Below are 20,728 nucleotides of genomic sequence, written 5' to 3' on the forward strand. Positions count from 1 at the left end.
CATGACTGAAACAACTTAGCAGCAGCAGCAGCAACAATGATCACTATTTTTTAATTTCTGGATTATTCTGAAATTAGGTTTCAATGAATGTTCCTAATTTGATAAATATAATTAAATCTGATGTAAGTATAATGAATTAGTTGTCTGTCATGTTGATTAAATGGAGATTTGTGGTGTATATTTGCTTTCTATTGCTGTTGTGACAAACCACCATGAACATATGGCTTGACACAACACAAATTTATTATCTTACAGTTTTTAGTTCAGACTTCTGATCTAAGATACAGGTATCAGCAGAGCTGTATTCCTTTCTGGATATCCTAGGAGAAAGTCTCTCCCCTTGCCTTTGCCAGCTTCTAGAGGCCACCTACATTCCCCAGCTTCTGGCCCCCTTCTAGATGTTCAAAGTCAGCAATATAAAGTCAAGTTTTTCTCGTGCTGCCATATTTCTGGTTCTGTGAAGTCAGGAAAAGTTCTTGCTTTTAAGAATTTGTGTGATGTGACTGAAACCACCTAGATAATCTAGGATAATCTCCCCATCTCAAGTTTTTTTGTCATATACACAGTCTCTTTTGCTATGTAAAGCAACATCTTCACAGGCTCTGGAAATTAATGCATTGAAGATATCATTATTTTTCAACTACTCCACACTAGTAATGATTAAAATTTGCCTGGACATTATTTTAAACTTTTAAATTATTAACAGTGTCAGGCAATGTAATGATCATGCAGCCTACCTTTGTTTCTAGCCATGTATTTGAAAACATTGACCATAATCATGTAAAGAACTTCCTAGCATTTTCAAGCTAATTCCAGACTTCTTAGTGAAAAAGAACCACTATACTTAAATACTTAAGCTTTGAGCTTTTTCAACTTTAATAAGGATAAACAAATGGGTAAATACAATTATTTTGGGAAACAAGTATATTATAAGGATGTATTTAAGCATTACAGGAAGAGAAGAACTGGATTTTAGCCAGGATATGCCATACACTGTGTCATCTTCAGCATGTCTCCTAAGATCTTCAGACAGTAGTGCCTCATACATGAAAAGAGTAAATTGGATTATGTGATCTATTAAAAACTCTTGAATTAAAGAATTCTGTAATTTCATCACTTCCTAAATATGATTAGTTCTTAAAATTTATGGGAATTAAAAGCTATTGCCCAATGTTTTAAAGATCACTGATGGTGGATTCTGAAACAGAGAAGATTCCAGAACCAAGATACAGTGCATGATCAATTTACCAAATGTTCATACAAGCCATCTATAGAGGATAAAGTCCAGTTACTTGGTTATTGTTGATTTTGATTAATTAAAGTTAAATAGTCATTTTGAAGAAAATTTTGGATTTATATCCAGCATTAAGTTGTTTGAAAAATATATATTTAGGCAAATTTTTGCTGATTGATTGACCAAAAAACCTAAAAGAGAGTATTTTATTTAAGAAATAATATATTTGAAAAACTACTTGTATTAATAGATGGAAAGAACATTTGTAACAAACATAAGAAGCTGAGACACTCCAGAAGTGTGGCATGTTAGGCTGTAGCAAGATTAATATTAGTTGAAATGCTTAAAATCATTTTGATATAATAACTGTGTCTTGACTATTTCTTCTGGCAAAATACTGCAGTGATATCTAAGAATAATAACATTAAACAAGAACTCTAGCCTACCTGATAAAACCTCATTCTGTGTCCTGAAACAAAATTCCTTTGTGATTTCCATTGAAAATTGCTTCTTTCCTTCCTGATGTTCTCTGTGCTGCCTAGTGGCAGTTATGTTATAAACCAGAAACACTGAATTATGTAAGGTGAAGTTATGTGACTTAGTGTATAAATTCAGAAATATTTATTCAGAATATCTTTAGTTACAAGTTCCACATAGAGCCAAATCTATTCTTAACATTTGGTAAAACTGTAATATCCTAGCACTACCCACTCCAGTGTTCTTGCCTGGAGAATCCCAGGGATGGGGGAGCCTGGTTGTCTGCCGTCTATGGGGTCACACAGAGTCAGACATGGCTGATGTGACTTAGCAGCAGCAACAAGCGAATGATTTCTTTCAGGTACTTCATGACACTTATTTTCTTTTAAATCTGTCTTGGATCTTGATCAGCTTTCACTGTAAAGAACACGGATGTAACCTGTACTTCAACAGTCATGGTAATCCAGTTTAACCATATAAGATAGGTAGTTTTCCAGTCTGGATTGTTTTTGACTTGTCATATATTACCTCACATTAGTCTTTAACTATTTATATTTAGGTTATATTTGCCCTAATTTTGATTAAGTCTGTGACTCTACTTTTCCATCTAAATGTATTGTTAGTCTCTAAACAAGTACTTTTTGATACTTGTTTGATAAATCAGTTCCCAATATGGACAGTTTAGTTGAACAGTATCTTTAAAATACTACTACCAAAACACTATGGTGGGGATAACACTTCATATGGAAAGGTAGAGTAAAGCCTTCATAAATCTACTCCTCCCTAAAAGCAACAGAAAATAGGTAAAAATAGTCAAAATCAACTTTTTCAAAGTCTGGAAATTAGACAAAGACTTGAAAAATATGTGCTTAGTCACTCAGTCAAATCTGACTTGTTGCAACCCCATGAACTCTAGTCTGCCAGGCTCCTCTGTTCATGGGGATTCTCCTATAAAAATATGGGGAGCATTTATTCAAGAAGCACTGCTGACTTTTGGTAAGAGCAACAGGCTTTGTGGACTTATAACCTTATTTCTTCCCATCTTACTCTCCTCAGCTTTGCAAAACTGAAAACCAGCAGCCCTGCAACCATAGTAGCTGTGAAAACCAGAAGTTATGTAACTGTTGAAATAGAAGACCAGGTTTGGATCTTGAGAAGGTCCAACCCTAGAGCATTGTCACTATTTGATCTATTTAACAGCTCTCTGGAAAAGTCCCACTTATAACATGTTGCTCTTACTTTACCAGATTAGGAATTTCTCCTGCAAGAAAATACCTATGCCCAAAATGTTTGTGGAAAATATTCAGCAAAAACTGTTTAACATGGGAGCTGCTTAAGGCTGCAATATCTATTTAAGTTAAATAAGAACTTGGCTAAAATTTTAAAAGGCAGATCTATGGAACAAGATGTCCATAGGGGTTTTGGAAAGCTCTGACATATTTCTGGAATTTTAAAAGTTCATACACATATACAGGACTGGGTGCATCCCTAGTAAAAGACTGGAAAAGTTTCAGTCACTCACTACTAGCTGATTTTGAAGCTTTGCCCAGGTAAGAAGTAAAGAATATGTTAGATTGTAAAATATGAGTCTTGGTTTAAGGAATTGGTTTAAGGAAATTAAGGAAATCTTTGACCAATCACTAATTGATCACTAAGTTAACCAAGGAAAAATTTTCGCTACACACTACAGGAAAGGCAAACCTTACCGATTAGTTCAAGAAAATCATTAACTAACTAAATGTGAACAATAATATTAGAAACAAAAACAACAACAAAACAGCCACAGCATCAGACTCTGAAAGCGGGGTTTGATTTCCAGAATTGCCGCATTAAAATCTATTTAAAGATGTAAAATGTTCAACTTTCATCTAAAAAAATAATAAAATGAAACTCATAAAGTAACAGGAAAGTATGGCCCATACACTGGGAGAAAAAGCAGTATAAACTGTCCCAGAAGGCGTCCAGATGTTGAACTTAATAAACGAAGAGTTTAAATCAGTCATTATAAATATGATGAAACAACTAAAGTAAACCATATCTAAAGAATTAAAGTGAACTATAGCCACAGTGTCTCACTAATATCATATGTCAGTAGATAGAAATTATAAAAAGAAGTAAATAAACAATCTAGAGTTGAAAAGTACAAATAAAATAAATTCATTAGAGGAGATCTACAGAACATTTGGACTGGTGGAAGAAAGAATCCATGAACCTGAAGTTAGGTCATTTGAAATAATCCAATTTGAGGAACAGCAAGGAAAAGGAAGGCTAAAATTTAGATAGAGTCTCAAAACATTTTGGCATACCAAAAAATGTACCAACCTATACTGAGAGTATGAGAAGAAGATAGGGGAAAAAATGGAGAAGAAAAAATATTTGAGGAAATATTGCCAAAAAACTTTCCAATTTTATGACTAAAAATATTATTCTACACATTCAAGAAGTTTGGCAAAACACAAATAAATTAAGTTCTAGGGCAATCACACCATGGCACATTATAGTCAAACTGTCAGTAGCCAAAGATGGAACATCTTGAAAAAAAAGCAAGAAAAATGATATGCAAGGCACAGGAGATCTTTAAAAATCTTTAGCTGACTTCTCATCAGAAAAAATGAAGACCAGAGGCAGTGGTGTGGCATTCAAAATTTTGAAAGAAAAAAACAAAACAAAACTGCCTACCGAGAATTCATATCCAAAAAAGCTATTCTTCAAAATGATAGACATAAGGAGAGAATTTGTCACTAGCAAATGAGTCTTATGAGAAATACAAGGGTAGCTTTTTAGGATAAATTGTAAAGGCACCAGATGATAAATCATATCCGTACAAAGCGAGAAAGAGCCCAGTAAAGTTGACTGTATTGGTAAATATAACTAACAGTATTAATGTAGAATGCTTTGAATTGTGTTGTTAACTTTATCTTCAGGGAATGACTAAGAAAACACCTAAAATATTGTAATGGAACAAGAAGGTAATTACATGATACACTAAAAAGTATCTATTGAACATAAAATGAAGCAGTGATGAGGGATAAACAGAGACATATAAATTATGGAAAACAGAGAAATGACATATGTGAAGCTTAATTATCAGAAATTATATTTATTGTAAAGGAAATAGACACTCCAATTGAAACATAACTTTTGGCAGAATGGACAAAAATTCATGATCCAACCATTTGTTGTTGCTGATGTTCAGTATTAAGTCATGTCTGACATTTTGTGACTCATCTACCGCAACACACAGGCTTCTCTGTCATTCACTATCTCCAACTATGTACATCTATAAAAAAAAAACATACTTTAGATTCAAATAAAAAGAAAATAATTGAAAATCAAAACAGACTCACACAGAGAAAACAAACTTGTGATGGTTTAGTCACTAAGTCCAACTCTTGCAACCCCATGGAGAATAGCCTGCCAGGCTCCTATTTCCATGGAATTCTCCAGGCGAGAATACTGGAGTAGGTTGCATTTCCTTCCCCAGGATATCTTTCTGACTCAGGAATCAAATCCGGGTCTCTGGCATTGCAGGCAGATTCTTTACTGACAGAGTTATGAGGGAAGCTTGAAAACAAACCTATGGCTACCAAAGAGGAGAGCGAGGGAAGAAGGGATAAATTAAGGATATGAGATTAACAGATAAAAGCTACTATACATGAAATAGCTAAACAACAAGACTTACTGTATTGCACAAGGAACTATAACACCCCCAAAAGATGTCCTTTTCATTATAGGGGCCTGGAATGTAAAAGTAAGAATCAAGAAACACCTGGAGTAACAGGTAAATTTGGCCTTGGAGTACAGAATGAAGCAGGGCAAAGACTAATAGAGCTTTGCCAAGAGAATGCACTGGTCATAGCAAACACCATCTTCCAACAACACAAGACAAGACTCTACACATGGACTTCACCAGATGGCCAACACCAAAATCAGATTGATTATACTCTTTGCAGCCAAAGATGGAAAGCTCTATATAGTCAGCAAAAAAAACTGGGAGCCAACTGTGGCTCAGGCAAACTATGGCAAACTCCTCACTGCCAAATTCAGACTTAAATTGAAGAAAGAGGGGAAAACCATTAGACCATTCAGGTATGACCTGAATCAAATCCCTTATCATTATACAGTGGAAGTGAGAAATAAATTTAAGGGACGAGATCTGATAGACACAGTGCCTGATGAACTATGGATAGAGATTCATGACATTGTACAGGAGACAGGGAACAAGACCATCCCCCCAAAAAGACATGCAAAAAAGAAAATGGCTGTCCGAGGAGGCCTTACAAATAGCTGTGAAAAGAAGAGAAGTGAAAAGCAAAGGGAAAAAGGAAAGATATACTCATCTGAATGCAGAGTTCCAAAGAATAACAAGGAGAGATAAGAAACCCTTCCTCAGTGATCAGTGCAAAGAAATAGAGGAAAATAATAGAATGGGAAAGACTAGAGATCCCTTCAAGAAAATTAGAGATACCAAGGGAACATTTCATACAAAGATGGGCTCAATAAAGGACAGAAATGTGCCGGGCCTGCCGGCTAGATGAACAGGTCGAGGACGCAATCACCACAGCACCTGAGAAATAAAAGACTAAGAAAGATGGGGTTGAGAGGGACGGAGTCAGCTTGTGAATGATTCCGACGACTTTATTGAGGGGTAACATACATATATATACTAACAGGATTCACCAAATTTTAGATCAAAGACTTGCATACGTGCAGAACTGCAGACACTAGTTTTAGCTCAGGAGTTTTATCTTAACTCCAGCAGAGCATGGCACCAGCGTCTTACAATCAGGTAAAGACTACCTAGACATAAGCCATTCACAGGAGCCCGATAATCTTATCAGAGTCAGGAAAATGGGCAAATGGTGGCTGCAGCGATTTCCTTGAGGGAGGTGAGAAAGGCCAATTTGCACTTTAACAAATCAGGGGTGGCGGGACAGAGAGGGACCTTTTGATCTCTCTCAGGGCCAAGAAGGGGCCTGAGCAGTCAGGCTGGCTCCCCGCAGAAATGGGAAGACCTAACAGAAGCAGAAGATATTAAAAAGAGGTGGCAAGAATACACAGAAGAATTGTACAAAAAAGATCTTCACAACCCAGATAATCACGATGGTGTGATCACTCACCTAGAGCCAGACATTCTGGAATGTGAAGTAAAGTGGGCCTTAGGAAGCATCACTACAAACAAAGCTAGTGGAGGTGATGGAATTCCAGTTGAGCTATTTCAAATCCTAAAGGATGATGCTGTGAAAGTGCTGCACTCAATATGTCAGCAAATTTGGAAAACTCAGCACAGTCCAAGGGACAGGAAAAGTCAGTTTTCATTCCAATCCCAAAGAAAGGCAAAGCCAAAGAACGCTCAAACTACCACACAATTGCACTCATCTCACACACTAGTAAAGTAATGTTGAAAATTCTCCAAGCCAGGCTTCAGCAATACATGAACTGTGAACTTCCAGGTGTTCAATTTTAGACTTTTGCCTCCTGAGAAATTTGTATGCAGGTCAGGAAGCAACAGTTAGAAGTGGACATGGAGCAAAGACTGGTTCCAAATAGGAAAAGGAGTATGTCAAGGGTTTATATTGTCACCCTGCTTATTTAACTTATGTGCAAAGTCCATCATGAGAAACACTGGGCTGGAGGAAGCACAAGCTGGAATCAAGATTGCTGGGAGAAATATCAATAACCTCAGATATGCAGATGACACCAGCCTTATGGCAGAGAGTGAAGAAGAACTAAAGAGCCTCTTGATGAAAGTGAAAGAGGAGAGTGGCAAAGTTGGCTTAAAGCTCAACATTCAGAAAACTAAGATCATGGCATCTGTTCCCATCATGTCATGGCAAATAGATGGGGAAACAGTGGAAAGAGTGTCAGACTTTATTTTTTGGGGATCCAAGATCACTTCAGATGGTGACTGCAGCCATGAAGTTAAAAGACGCTTGCTTCTTGGAAGGAAAGTTATGACCAACCTAGACAGCATATTAAAAAGCAGAGACATTACTTTGCAAAGGTCCATCTAGTCAAAGCTATGGTTTTTCCAGTAGTCACGTATGGATTAGAGATTTGGACTGTAAAGAAAGCTGAGTGCCAAAAAAAATTGATGCTTTTGAACTATGGTTTTGGAGAAGACTCTTGAGAGTTCCTTGGACTGCAAGGAGATCCAACCAGTCCATCCTAAAGGAGATCAGACCTGGGTGTTCATTGGAAGGACTGATGTTGAAGCTGAAACTCCAGTACTTTGGCATCCTGATGTGAAGAGCAGAGTCATTTGAAAACAGACTGGTTCCAAATAGGAAAAGGAGTATGTCAAGGCTGTATATTGTCACCCTGCTTATTTAACTTATATGCAGAGTACATCATGAGAAACACTGGGCTGGAGGAAGCACAAGCTGGAATCAAGATTGCCAGGAGAAATATCAATAACCTCAGATATGCAGATGACACCACTGTTATGGTAGAAAGTGAAGAAGAACTAAAGAGCTTCTTGATGAAAGTGAAAGAGGAGAGTGGCAAAGTTGGCTTAAAGCTCATCACTCAGAAAACTAAGATCATGGCATCCGGTTCCTTCTCTTCATGGCAAATAGATGGGGGGACAGTGGAAAGTGTCACACTTTATTTTGGGGGGCTCCAAAATCACTGCAGATGGTGGTTGCAGGCATGAAATTAAAAGACGCTTACTCCTTGGAAGGAAAGTTATGACCAACCTAGACAGCATATTAAAAGCAGAGACATTACTTTGCCAACAAAGGTCCAGCTAGTCAAGGCTATGGTTTTTCCAGTGGTCATGTATGGATGTGAGAGTTGGACTATAAAGAAAACTGAGCACAGAAGTATTCATGCTTCTGAACTGTGGTGTTGGAGAAGACTCTTGAGAGTCTCTTGGACTGCAAGGAGATCCAACCAGTCCATCCTAAAGGAGATCAGACCTGGGTGTTCATTGGAAGGACTGATGCAGAAGCTGAAACTCCAATACTTTGGTCATCTGATGTGAAGAACTGACTGGTTTGAAAAGACCCTGACACTGAGAACGATTGAAGGTGGGAGGAGAAGGGGATGACAGAGGATGAGATGGTTGGATGGCATCAGCAATTCAATGAACATGGGTTTGGGTGAACTCCAGGAGTTGGTGATGGACAGATGCCCTGGCATGCTGTGGTTCATGGGGTCTCAAAGAGTCGGACATCATCGAGCAACTGAACTAAACTTTACTGATGTTGGGAAAGATTGAGGGCAGGAGGAGTAAGGGATGAGAGAGGATGAGATGGTTGGATGGCATCAGCGACTCAATGGACATGAGTTTGGGTAAGCTCCAGCAGTTCATGATGGACAAGGAAGCCTGGCATGCAGCAGTCCATGGGGTAGCAGAGTCGGACATGACTGAATAACTGAACTGAACTGAACTGAACTGCAGAAGGAATTATATTCAATATCTTGCAAAACCAGTAATGAAATATAATCTGAAAAAAATTACTGAATAAATTTGCTGTACACATGCAGCTAACACAATGTTGTATATTAACTTTTATTTCAAAAAAAAATAAAGAAAGTTTGGGAAAGATATATCATATAAACAGTAACCAAAGAAATCTGATAACTAAAGTAACAAAAGGAAAATAGATAAACATTTTTAACAGTAACAAAGGGGGGATTTTGATAATGTAGGAATCATTTCATATACAGATCTAACAACAGAATCCCAAATTAGTTGAAATAAAAACTGTTGGAATTGAAATAGAAATTGAATTTTTAACATTAATTGTCAGAGAATCAATCAATCCACTTTTAATAATGGATAGTACAACAAGGTCTAAGGTCAAAAAGAATCTTCTATAATATCTAGACCAACAGACATTTATAGAAGAATCCACCCAACAAAAATGAACACACATTCTTCTTAAGTGCACATAGAGCATTCTCTAGAAATGACTGTATTCCAGGCCATAAAATTGGCCTCAATAACTTTAAAAGAACGGAATCATACTAAGCATATTCTCCATACCTATGTAATTTAGCAAGAAATTGGTAATAAAACAAATTTTTTGAAGTTCATTTGTGAATGAAAAATGAATAATACTCTCAAAAATAACCAATAAGTCAAAGAAGAAATCACAAGATACATTTGGAAATTTGATAATACGTGAGCAGAAATGCAACATATCAAAATATACACAATGCCAGAAGAGCCAAGGCCTAGAATATATCATTCATGAGTTCTATCAAACATTTAAAGAATAAAATGATTGCCATACTTTCAAAAATACTTTCAAAAAAGAAGAGGAGGAGAATGTGGGGAAAGGATAAGTAAGTACTTCTTAATTCATTATCATTTCGATAGCAAAATTCAGGCAAATATATCACAAGAAATGAACGCTGGATACATAAAACATTTTTCTACAAATAGAAACAAAAAACTGCTCAACAAAATACAGCAACATATAAAAGAGATTAACCACCAAGACCATGAGGGAATTACCCCAGGAATGCAATAATTCAAGTTTGTTTCGACTTCTAAAAAATCAGTCAATACATTGAACCATACCTAGTGGAAACAGTGGTGACTCCTACAAAAAGAAAATATGTCCGTATCTCAGAACATGTAATGTTATTTGGCAAAATGTATCTTTACATCAAGCCAAAGAGTTATGGTATGTTGCTATAGCACCCTTAGAAAAATAACATGCCATATTAATATAATAAAGAATAAACCCCACATGATGATTTCCATGCTGCTGCTGCTGCTGCTGCTAAGTAGCTTCAGTTGTGTCCGACTCTGTGCAACCCCATAGATGGCAGCCCACCAGGCTTCCCCTTCCCTGGGATTCTCCAGGCAAGAACACTAGAGTGGGTTGCCATTTCCTTTTCCAATGCATGAAAGTGAAAAGTGAAAGTGAAGTCACTCAGTCATGTCCGACTCTTGGCGACCCCATGGACTCTAGCCCACCAGGCTCCTGCGTCCATGGGATTTTCCAGGCAAGAGTACGTGAGTGGGGTGCCATTGCCTTTTCTGGATGGTTTCCATAGACACAGAAAGTATTTGACAGCATGCAACACGCTTTTATGGTAAGAACACTCAGCAATCAAAGAAGAGAAGGGAATTTCTTCAATCTGGTAAAAAGCATCATAAAAAACCTATAGCTGGGCTTCCCTCCTGATTCAGCTATAAAGAATCCACCTGCCAATGCAAGAGACATGGGTTCGATTCCTGATCCAGGAAGATCTCATATCTTGCAGAGAAACTAAGTCCATGTGCCACAGCTACTGAGCCTGTGCTATAAAGCCCACGATCTCAACTACCGAGCCCATGCGCTGCAACTACTGAAGCCGAAGTGCCCTAGCCCACATGTGTGCCTCATGCCCACAACAAGAGAAGCCTCCACAATGAGAATTCTGTGCACGGCAACTGGAAAGTAACCCCTGCTCACCACAATTAGAAAAAAGCCCCAGCAGCAACAAGGACCCAGCACAGCCAAAAATAAATAAATAAATAAAAGTATATAAAAGCACTATAGGTAACATTATACTTAATAGTGAAAGACTGAATACTTCCTTCCTAGGTTCATGAGCAAGATCAAGATATTGCTCTCATCACTTCTATTCAACATACACTATAGGTTTTATTTACAGGAATTAGACAAGAAAAATAAATAAAGGCATTTACATTGTAAAGAAAGAGGTAATCATCTTGATTTTCAGGTGATGTGATTTGTATATAGAAAATTCTAAGAAATTCACAAAAACTGTTAGAACTAATAAACAAGTTCAGCAAAGTTACAAGGTACAAGATCATTGTACAAAATTTAATTGTATCTCTGTACACTAGCAATGAACAATTAAAAAATAAAGCTAGGTAGTCAATTCTGCTTATAATAATATGAAAAATAAAATATTTAGCAATCAGTGCAGTAAAAAAGTGTGAAGACTTGTACACTAAAACTACAAAAATGTTTAAAGAATTAAAATCTAAATAAATGGAATATCATCCCACATGCATGGATAAAATAGACTTAATATCATTAAGATGACAATATTCCCCAAATCAATCTACAGGTTCAGCATAATTCCAATTGAAATTCTAGCTGATTTTAAAAAAAATAATAAATTGACAATCTGAACTTAAAATTCACATGGAAAGTTAAAGAACCCAGCCAAATTTTCTTGAAAAAGAACCAAGTTCCCTGGACTCATATTTTCTAATTTCACAATTTACTACAAAGCTTCAGTAATTAAAACAGAGTGGTACTGACCTAAAGATAAATGAGACTGATGAATCCACACAAAGACATGTGCTGTGTGCTTAGTTATGTCCAACTCACTGGGACCCCATGGACTGTAGCCCGCAGCCTCCTCTGTCCATGGGATTTCCCAGGGAAGAATAATGGAGAAGGTTGCCCATTTCTAACTTCAGGGGATCTTCCCAAACGTGTCTCCTGCATAAAGATAATTAGATCAGTGGAACAGAAGAGTCCAGAAGTAAACTCTTCCACTTATGATGAATTAAGTTTTAACAATTATGCCAAGGTATTTTAATGTAAAACAAATAATATTTCCAACAAATGGTGTTGAAACTATTGAGTAACTACATAAAAAAAGAAACTGGAATCCTACCTTACATCATACAAAAGAATGAACTAAAAAATGGATCATAGACACATATGTAAGGGATAAAACTATATTAGAAAACCTTAGTGGAAAACATAGAAATAAATCTTTATGACCTTGGAGTAACTAATAGCTTCTTAGATATGACACTAAAAGCCCAAGTGACAAAATAAAAACAAAATAATTGGATTTCAGCAGAATTAAATAATTCTGCGTTATAAAGGTCACAAGAGAAGTTAAAAAACAACACACAAAACAATGACATACCATTTTACATCCACTAGGAAGTTTACAGAAAACAGACAATGACAAGTAGCAAAATGTAGAAACAAATTTTCACCAAGAGTGAATGGATAAATAAATTGTAGAATATCTATTCAATGGATTATTCATCAGTAATAGAAGAGAATGAAAGACTGAATGACATGAATGAAACTTGAAGATATTATTCAAATTGTAATTAAAAGAAAGTGGTCACATATTATATGATTCTATTTATGTAAAATGTTCAGAATGGGCAAATTTTTAGAGACAGAAAGTAGCTGAGTAGTTGTCTAGAGTTTGGTCATTGAGGAGATGAAGAATGACTGTTAATAAGTATGAAGTTTCTTTTGTGGATGGTAATATGTTCTAAAATTAGGTTGTCATATGATTGCACAACTCAAGGAATATGCTTTTTACAAGCCATCAAATTGTACACTTCAAATGGGCAATGGTATCTCAATAAAACCGTTAAAAAAAAAAAAATAAAACTTGATGTAGCTGTCCTATCCTATGAAACCTGAGTTCTTTTACTTAGCAACAAAGTACAAACATTGGATAAATTGAATAGAACCCTTAAAGGAAATACAAATGAAATGTTAATGGGAGGAGGGTGCAACTATACATTTTCACTGAAGGAACAGGTTTCTCTGATCTTGTAATATTCTTGTAAGACTGATAAATGTTAATATTCAAAGAAGGAAAGTAAAAATAGTTCATAAATCAGTGGGAGTAAAATGCAAAGATTTTTGATTACTTGAAGTGACTAGTCTGATTTGGCAGATATATTGAATGTGAGAAAAGTATTCAGAATAAAGTACGGAAAATTGGGTTAAAAAACACAGAGAGGAAAGACTAGACTCCTACAGAAAAGAATATATATCTTAGATTAGAAAGTTATGAGGATAGACTAGATGCAAAGCAAGAACTATTGACATCTATTTTCTTTTAATCTCCAAATTGCTTAGAATAAAAAGACAGGAAAAGGCAAGAGTACCAAAAAATTATGCGTCTTTGATATCATAAATCACTGCCATCAGTTGATCTTTTGAAAGAATAGGAAGGAAGGAAGTGTTAGTTACTCAGTTGTGCCCAACTCTTTGCGACCCCACGGACTGTAGCCCATCAGGCTCCTCTGTCCATGGATTCTCCAGGCAAGAATACTGGAGTGGGTTGCAGTTCCCTTCTCCAGGGACTCTTCCTGACCCAGGGGTTGAACCTGGGTTTCCTGCATCACAGGCAGATTCTTTACCATCTGAACAACCTCAGATATGCAGATGACACCACCCTTATAGCAGAAAGTGAAGAACTAAAGAGCCTCTTGATGAAAGTTGAAAGAGGAGAGTGAAAAAAGTTGGCTTAAAACTCAAGATTCAGAAAGCTAAGATCATGGCATCTGGTCCCATCACTTTATGGCAAATAAATGGGAAACAGTGCAAATATGACAGACTTTATTTTGGGGGGCTCCAAAATCACTGCAGATGGTGACTGCAGCCATGAAATTAAAAGATGCTTGCTCCTTAGAAGAAAAGTTATGACCAACCTAGAGAGCATATTAAAAAGCAGAGACATTACTTTGCCAAAAAATGTCTATCTAGTCAAAACTATGGTTTTTCCAGTAGTCATGTATGGGTGTGAGAATTGGACTATAAAGAAAGCTGAGCGCCAGAGAAATGATGCTTTTGAACTGTGGTGTTGGAGAACACTCTTGAGAGTCCTTTGGATTGCAAGAAGATCCAACCAGTCAATCTTAAAGGAAACCAGTGCTGAATATTCATTGGAAGGACAGATGTTGAAGCCGAAATGCCAATACTTTGGCCACCTGATGTGAAGAAGTGACTCATATTGGAAAAGACCCTGATGATTGAAGGTGGGAGGAAAAGGGGCAACAGAGGATGAGATGGTTGAATGGCATCACTGACTCAATGGATGAGAGTCTGAGTAAATTCCTGGAGTTGGGAGGCCTGGGGTCCTGCAGTCCATGGGGTCACAAATAGTTGGACATAACTGAGCATCTGAACTGAACTACACTGAGCCACCAGGGAGCCCAACATATAGGACTTAATACACAAATGACCTGCAGAAAATACTGGAGGAAAGAATATGAAAGAAATGTAATTGCTCAATTAAAAAAAAAAAAGAAATGTAATTGCTCAATTTTGAGACACAAGTATGACCCTTCCTACAGCAAAAGAAAAATCGTTTATCTAGCAGACACATTTGTGGTGCAAAGGATGGTTTTCCTATGGTGTAAACAGAATTTGAGTTTCAAGTGCATCATTTAATACTTACATGTCCATAGCTAAGTCACAACCTTGTAAGCAGTCATTATTACACATGTAAAATTTTATTATAATATCAACTACTCTATGCTTTTCAGAGGCCTGAAAGCTTAACACAACGCCATGCTTTTATTATAGTTTAAAATAATCACATAGGTTCCAACTGCCCTTGGCAAGATTATCATGTCCCAGTCACCCTACACAAAAGGTGTCACAATACAGGCTGTAGGAGAATAATCATGAGAAGGCTATTATAAAAAATGATTATCTAGCTTCTCCTAGTGCCCAGTATCTCCAAAAATCTTCCTTAAGTATGAAAGATAAATGCAACTATATTACAATTCTGAGTTGTGCTGTGTTTAGTCGCTCAGTCATGACTCTTTGCAACCCCATGTACTGTAGCCTGCCAGGCTCCTCTGTCCATGGGATTCTGTAGGCAAGAAGACTAGAATGGGTGGCCATGCCCTCCTCCAGGGGATCTTCCTAACTTAAGGATTGAACCCATGTCTTCCACATTGCAGGCAGATTCCTTACCGTCTGAGCCACCAAGGAAGCCTAACATATAGATTCACTTTTACCACTTCTGGCAACATACTACTGGGGTCCTGGCTCATGCAATAATAAAAGAGGAAAAAAAGAGAGTGTGATAATTAGTAAGGAGACAGAAAAACAATTCCATCCTTTTTTAGTTATGATTTTTTAGACAGAAAATCTAAGAGAATCAATAGATAAATAAATAAGTAAATCTAACAAATGAATTTGGCATAATTAAAAAACATGAATTAACAGCATCCATATACTGTCAATAAATATATAAGAACTGTTAGGAGGAAAAAAGTAATAGTCACATCAGCAATGAGACTTATATGTAGGAATAATTAAACTTTTCTTAATAAAAGATTATAAAAAGAAATAAAAGAAAATCTAAATAATTGAAGAGATATGTCAACTCAGTAGGTGGGAAGGTTTAAAATTTTCTAGAGATAACAAATTTGTTCAAGTTAGTTCATAAATGTAATGCAATGTCAATCAAAATCTATATGGCTGTTTCATTAAATTGTATAAGCCAATCCTGATATTTATATATCAAAGAGTAAAAATGAAGAATAAAAAGGAAGGGTTTCAATAATACTAGACTTGAAGGGATTCTTCACAAGTAGCTAAAAAATTTTAATGCCTTAAGGATCAATATATTATATTATTTAAAGTGAGATAGATGAACAGACCTGTAGAACTTTAAAAAGAGCCTAGATTTTGCAATTATGCAATCTAGATATATGATGGAGATGGCAAAGGCAAAAACATCAACTATTCAGTAAATAGTTCTGGATCCATTGATCTTCTCTGCACAACATACTACACAGGAAAAGTGGATTTTATTTGTAAAAGGCAATATCAAAAGCTTAAATTTATAGAATAATTTAGAAGAGCATCTTTTTCAACTGGCAATATAATGCAAGGATATTGAAACAAGACTCAGTAACTACAGTCTTAAAAGAAAATATTGATGTATATGGCTATATTTATAAAACAAAAGCAACAAAAAGAAAAGTAATGTTAATTAACCACGAACATGCATATAGCCTGGGAGGAAATATTTCCACATCATGTGATCAAGAAAGAAGTAATATTCAAAATATATAAAGCATTTCCATAAGTCAAAAGCAAAAGAACACAGCCAATAAAGAGGCAAAACTTTGAAGAGCATTTTACAGATAAGGTTGTCTTCCCTTGAAAATAAGAGAAATATGAATTTCAAAGTACAATGTTACATTCATCAGGTTGGAACAAAACAAAGATCACATGGGGAAAATGTGAAAAAAAAAATGCAGATTTACACACCCAGTAAGTAGGCATGTAAATGGATAGTCATTAACAAGAAATTTGACAATCTGCGGGAAAACCAGAGTATATTCTTCAAACTAGTAACTCCATTCCTAAAAAATCTTCAGTGCAAAGTGAATACAAGGAAACACAAACAAGACCATTCACTGCAACACTGTGTACAGAAATTGGTGCTTCCTAGGTGGCTCAGGTGGTAAAGAATCCACTTACCAATGCAGGAGATGCAGATTCCATCCCTGGGTCAGGAAGACCACCTGGAGGAGGAAATGGTAATCCTCTCCAGTATTCTTGCTGGGAGAACAGTCCATGGTGTTGTAAAGAGTCACACAGGACTGAAGTGACTGAGCACATAGAAATCAATAATATACATTATAGCTATACAAATACACAGTAAAAGTAAAAACACACATATGGAAATGACTCATAGAAAACTCAAAATGATGAATATGTCGAAGGAAGAAGGGCAAAATGAGATTGCAAAGAGATATATGTTGAATTTCCAAATATATTTGTAATGTTTTCTCTCTTAAAAAGAAGGTCTGGAGAAAATATGACAAACATTAAAATTTCCCTAACTTAGTGTTCGGATACCAGCATTTATTAAATTATTTTTTAAATTTTTGGTATTTTGAAGTTTTCTATAATAAAAGTAGAAAAGAACTCAGGTGAACTTTGAGCCTTTGAAGTGAGGAGAAAAGCAGTGACAAGGCTATACAAGGAATTGTAAAATACCAAGAAAAGAGGTTTCAGTTTTTAAGACCAAATACTGCTCCCCTCCAAAAAATAAAATTTAAAATAATAAACTTAGGAATCTCTATATTTTCTTCCTTTGATCTCCAGTTCTAACCTAAATTTCTCAGTTTTAATATATTCTTTGATCAGATTGTGATCCAAACTCTGGCATCTTTACTGAATTCTAGATATGCATGAATTTGTTTTTAAATGGAAAAAATCTGGTTTTATAAACATCAAAAATACCATGCATCCAACAACTGGAATGTGGTGAAACATGCCCCTTTATAGCTTATAGGAGTTAATGTGATATGCTAAAGAGTTCAAATCTATATTAAAAATGTATAATATATTGAGATGGATAAGAAAGGATTCACCCTTGAAATACATTGGCCCAGACAATTGAGAAGAATATTTCAATCTCTGACTGAATAAAGATATACTGAACAAATTGGCTCAGTAGAAAAGCATCACTATAAGTGATAAGAAAAATGGGCTCTGGCACATGAAACTGAATGAAGAGAATGTACACTTACGCACCTGCCATGAGTTATTTGTGTGAGACAGCTCTGTGAATGCCATTGGGGATCAGCTTTAACTCTGAAGATTTTTGAAGTTTGTGTATATATATATGTAACCATATATGGTATATATATACCATCTGTGACTTACAAAGGGAAACTATCAATGTTGATTATCTGAGCTTAGTGCATACTATGTTGCCTAAAGTGTCTTATTGCTTGGAGAGTCAACAAATAAAGTGAATAAGACAGAATCCAAATTTAATAAGAAATAAGTTAAATTCAAAGAACACAATGAGTAGTAGGAGATAGATGTACTGTGTTTTCTCCAAAGATGGATTAACTTCAAGAGAAAAAGGACAGGCAATACAAATGATGCGAAGCCAGAAAGCTAACAAGACAAGAGGCACGTGCCAGGTACAATTAACTGCCTGCCAGAGTTCATAGAATCAGTTCAGTTCAGTCACTCAGTCTGTCTGACTCTTTGCGACCCCATGGACTGCAGAACGCCAGGCCTCCCTGTCCATCACCAACTCCCGGAGTTTACCCAAAATCTTGCCAATTGAGTCGGTGATGCCATCCAACCATCTCATCCTCTGTCATCCCCTTCTCCTCCCACCTTCAATCTTTCTCAGAATCAGGGTCTTTCTCAGTGAGTCAGTTCTTTACATCAGGTGGCGAAAGTATTGGAGTTTCAGCTTCAATATCAGTCCTTTCAATGAACGCTCAGGACTGATTTCCTTTAGGATGGACTGGTTGGATCTCCTTGCAGTCCAAGGGGCTCTCAAGAGTCTTCTCCAACACCACAGTTCAAAAGCATCAATTCTTCAGCACTCAGCTTTCTTTATAGTCCAACTCTCACATCCATACATGACTACTGGAAAAACCATAGCTTTGACTAGACGGACCTTTGATGGCAGAGTAATGTCTCTGCTTTTTAATATGCTGTCTAGGTTGGTCATAGCTTTTCTTCTAAGGAGCAAGCATCTTTTAATTTCATGGCTACAGTCACCAGCTGCAGTGATTTTGGAGCCCCCCAAAATAAAGTCTGTCACTGTTTCCATTGTTTCCCCATTTATTTGCCATGAAGTGATAGAACTGGATGCCATGATCTTAGTTTTCTGATTGTTGAACCTTAAGCCAACTTTTTCACTCTCCTCTTTCACGTTCTTCAAGAGGCTCTTTAGTTCTTCTTTACTTTCTGCCATAAGGGTGGATCATCGGCATATCTGAGGTTATTTATACTTCTCCCAGCAATCTTGATTCCAGCTTGTGTTTTCATAGACTACACAGTGTTTAATACCAAAGTTTTTCTTTGCTCTGCTCTCAAAAAGGAATTGGAGCAATCAAGATTCATAAGGCAACAGATACCCTCAAATATAGAAACACAGGCATATTGACCTTAACTGCTCGTTTTAATGTAAAAGACTGGACAAACAATCAGTGAAAAATGATTTGTCCCATATATCCAGATAAGAACTTTTTAATTGTGCAGTAAAAGTGCTGGAGTGTGGTAATGACAGTGCAAAAATCAGAAATTTTTACTTAGTCTCCTCTTAGGTTTATGTTTTGTCCCCTACTATGAAATAAATACAAAGCAATACACCCACTTTGTAGTGGCATTAAGGAGCTTAGTTTATAAATCCGTAGAAGACTTTGAATAAATTCTCAACATAAAAGTAACATTATTTATTCATTTAGCAAATACTATTATAGCCTTTAAATGTGCCTGGTTCTGGTGTAAATGCTTAGAAAATGGGTTTGCCTGATTCTTGTTACAACCCTGTTAGGTAGGTATTATAATCTTCACCTTAAAGACAGAAAAATGAGGTGCAATATGTGAGTTGCTCAAAGTCACCCGGTTGAAAAGGCAGTCTAATCCAAATCTATGTCCTGAATAACTACTTCTACTGATACTACTACACACTCACACATTCTAAATAGGAAACCCAATGCTTATACTTGAACTTTGGGAGGAAGTGCTGTAAGGAAGGTTTATGGAAATTGATATAGATGTGCTAAAGAGAAGAAAAACAAAAGATGGGTATAATGGGGAAAAAATAAATGGTTCTTCCTCCCTTCTGGAATTTTTGCCAGAGTTTTTTTTTTTTTTTTTTTTTTTTTTTGTAGTCCAGAATAATAAGTCCTAGAAGCAAGATACCAACTGTCATCCCTAAAACATTTGAATATAAGACTGAAAAATGAATGCAACGACTTCAAAGAAGTAGAAAAAGGAAAAAGCCATTTACCTTATTCTGTTATGTTTGCTGTTGTTGTTGTTCAGTCACCCAGTCATGTCTAACTTTTTGCAACCCCATGGACAGCAGCACTCCAGGCCTCCTTGTACCTCAACATCTCCCTAAGTTTCTGTCCATTGCATCAGTGATGCCTTCCAGCCATCTCATCCTCTGACGCCCTCTTCTTCTGCCCTCAAACTTTCCCAACATCCGGATTTTTCCAGTGACTCGTCTGCTCATATCAGGTGACCAAAACACTGGAGCTTCAGCTTCAGCAGCAGTCCTTCCAATGAGTATTCGGGATTAATCTCCCTTAAATTGACTGATTTGATCTCCTTGATGTCCTCTCAGGAGTCTTCCCCAGTGCCACAGTTCAAAGATATCAATTCTTAGGCACTCTGCCTTCTTTATGGTCCAGCTTTCACAACCATATGTGACCACTGGGGAGACCATAGTCTTGACTATATGGATCTTTGTCTGTAGGGTAATATCTCTGCTTTTCAACACTGTATAGGTTTGTCATCATTTTCCTGCCAAGAAGCAAGC

The 20,728-nt window shown here is 36.4% G+C and overlaps 1 long non-coding RNA gene across 1 annotated transcript; it reads right to left on the reverse strand.

Moving 5' to 3' along the window:
• Positions 1-4,832: 4,832 nt before the first annotated feature.
• LOC133040252 (uncharacterized) lies at positions 4,833-20,271 on the reverse strand. Its single transcript, XR_009688933.1, has 3 exons — positions 20,195-20,271; positions 11,950-12,132; positions 4,833-4,991 (listed from the first exon to the last, which is right to left on the reverse strand). It is a non-coding gene; the product is annotated as an uncharacterized LOC133040252 (long non-coding RNA).
• Between the last annotated feature and the right edge of the window lie 457 nt (positions 20,272-20,728).

The sequence above is a fragment of the Dama dama genome, chromosome 20, assembly GCF_033118175.1.
Source record: "Dama dama isolate Ldn47 chromosome 20, ASM3311817v1, whole genome shotgun sequence".
Lineage (NCBI taxonomy): Eukaryota > Metazoa > Chordata > Mammalia > Artiodactyla > Cervidae > Dama > Dama dama.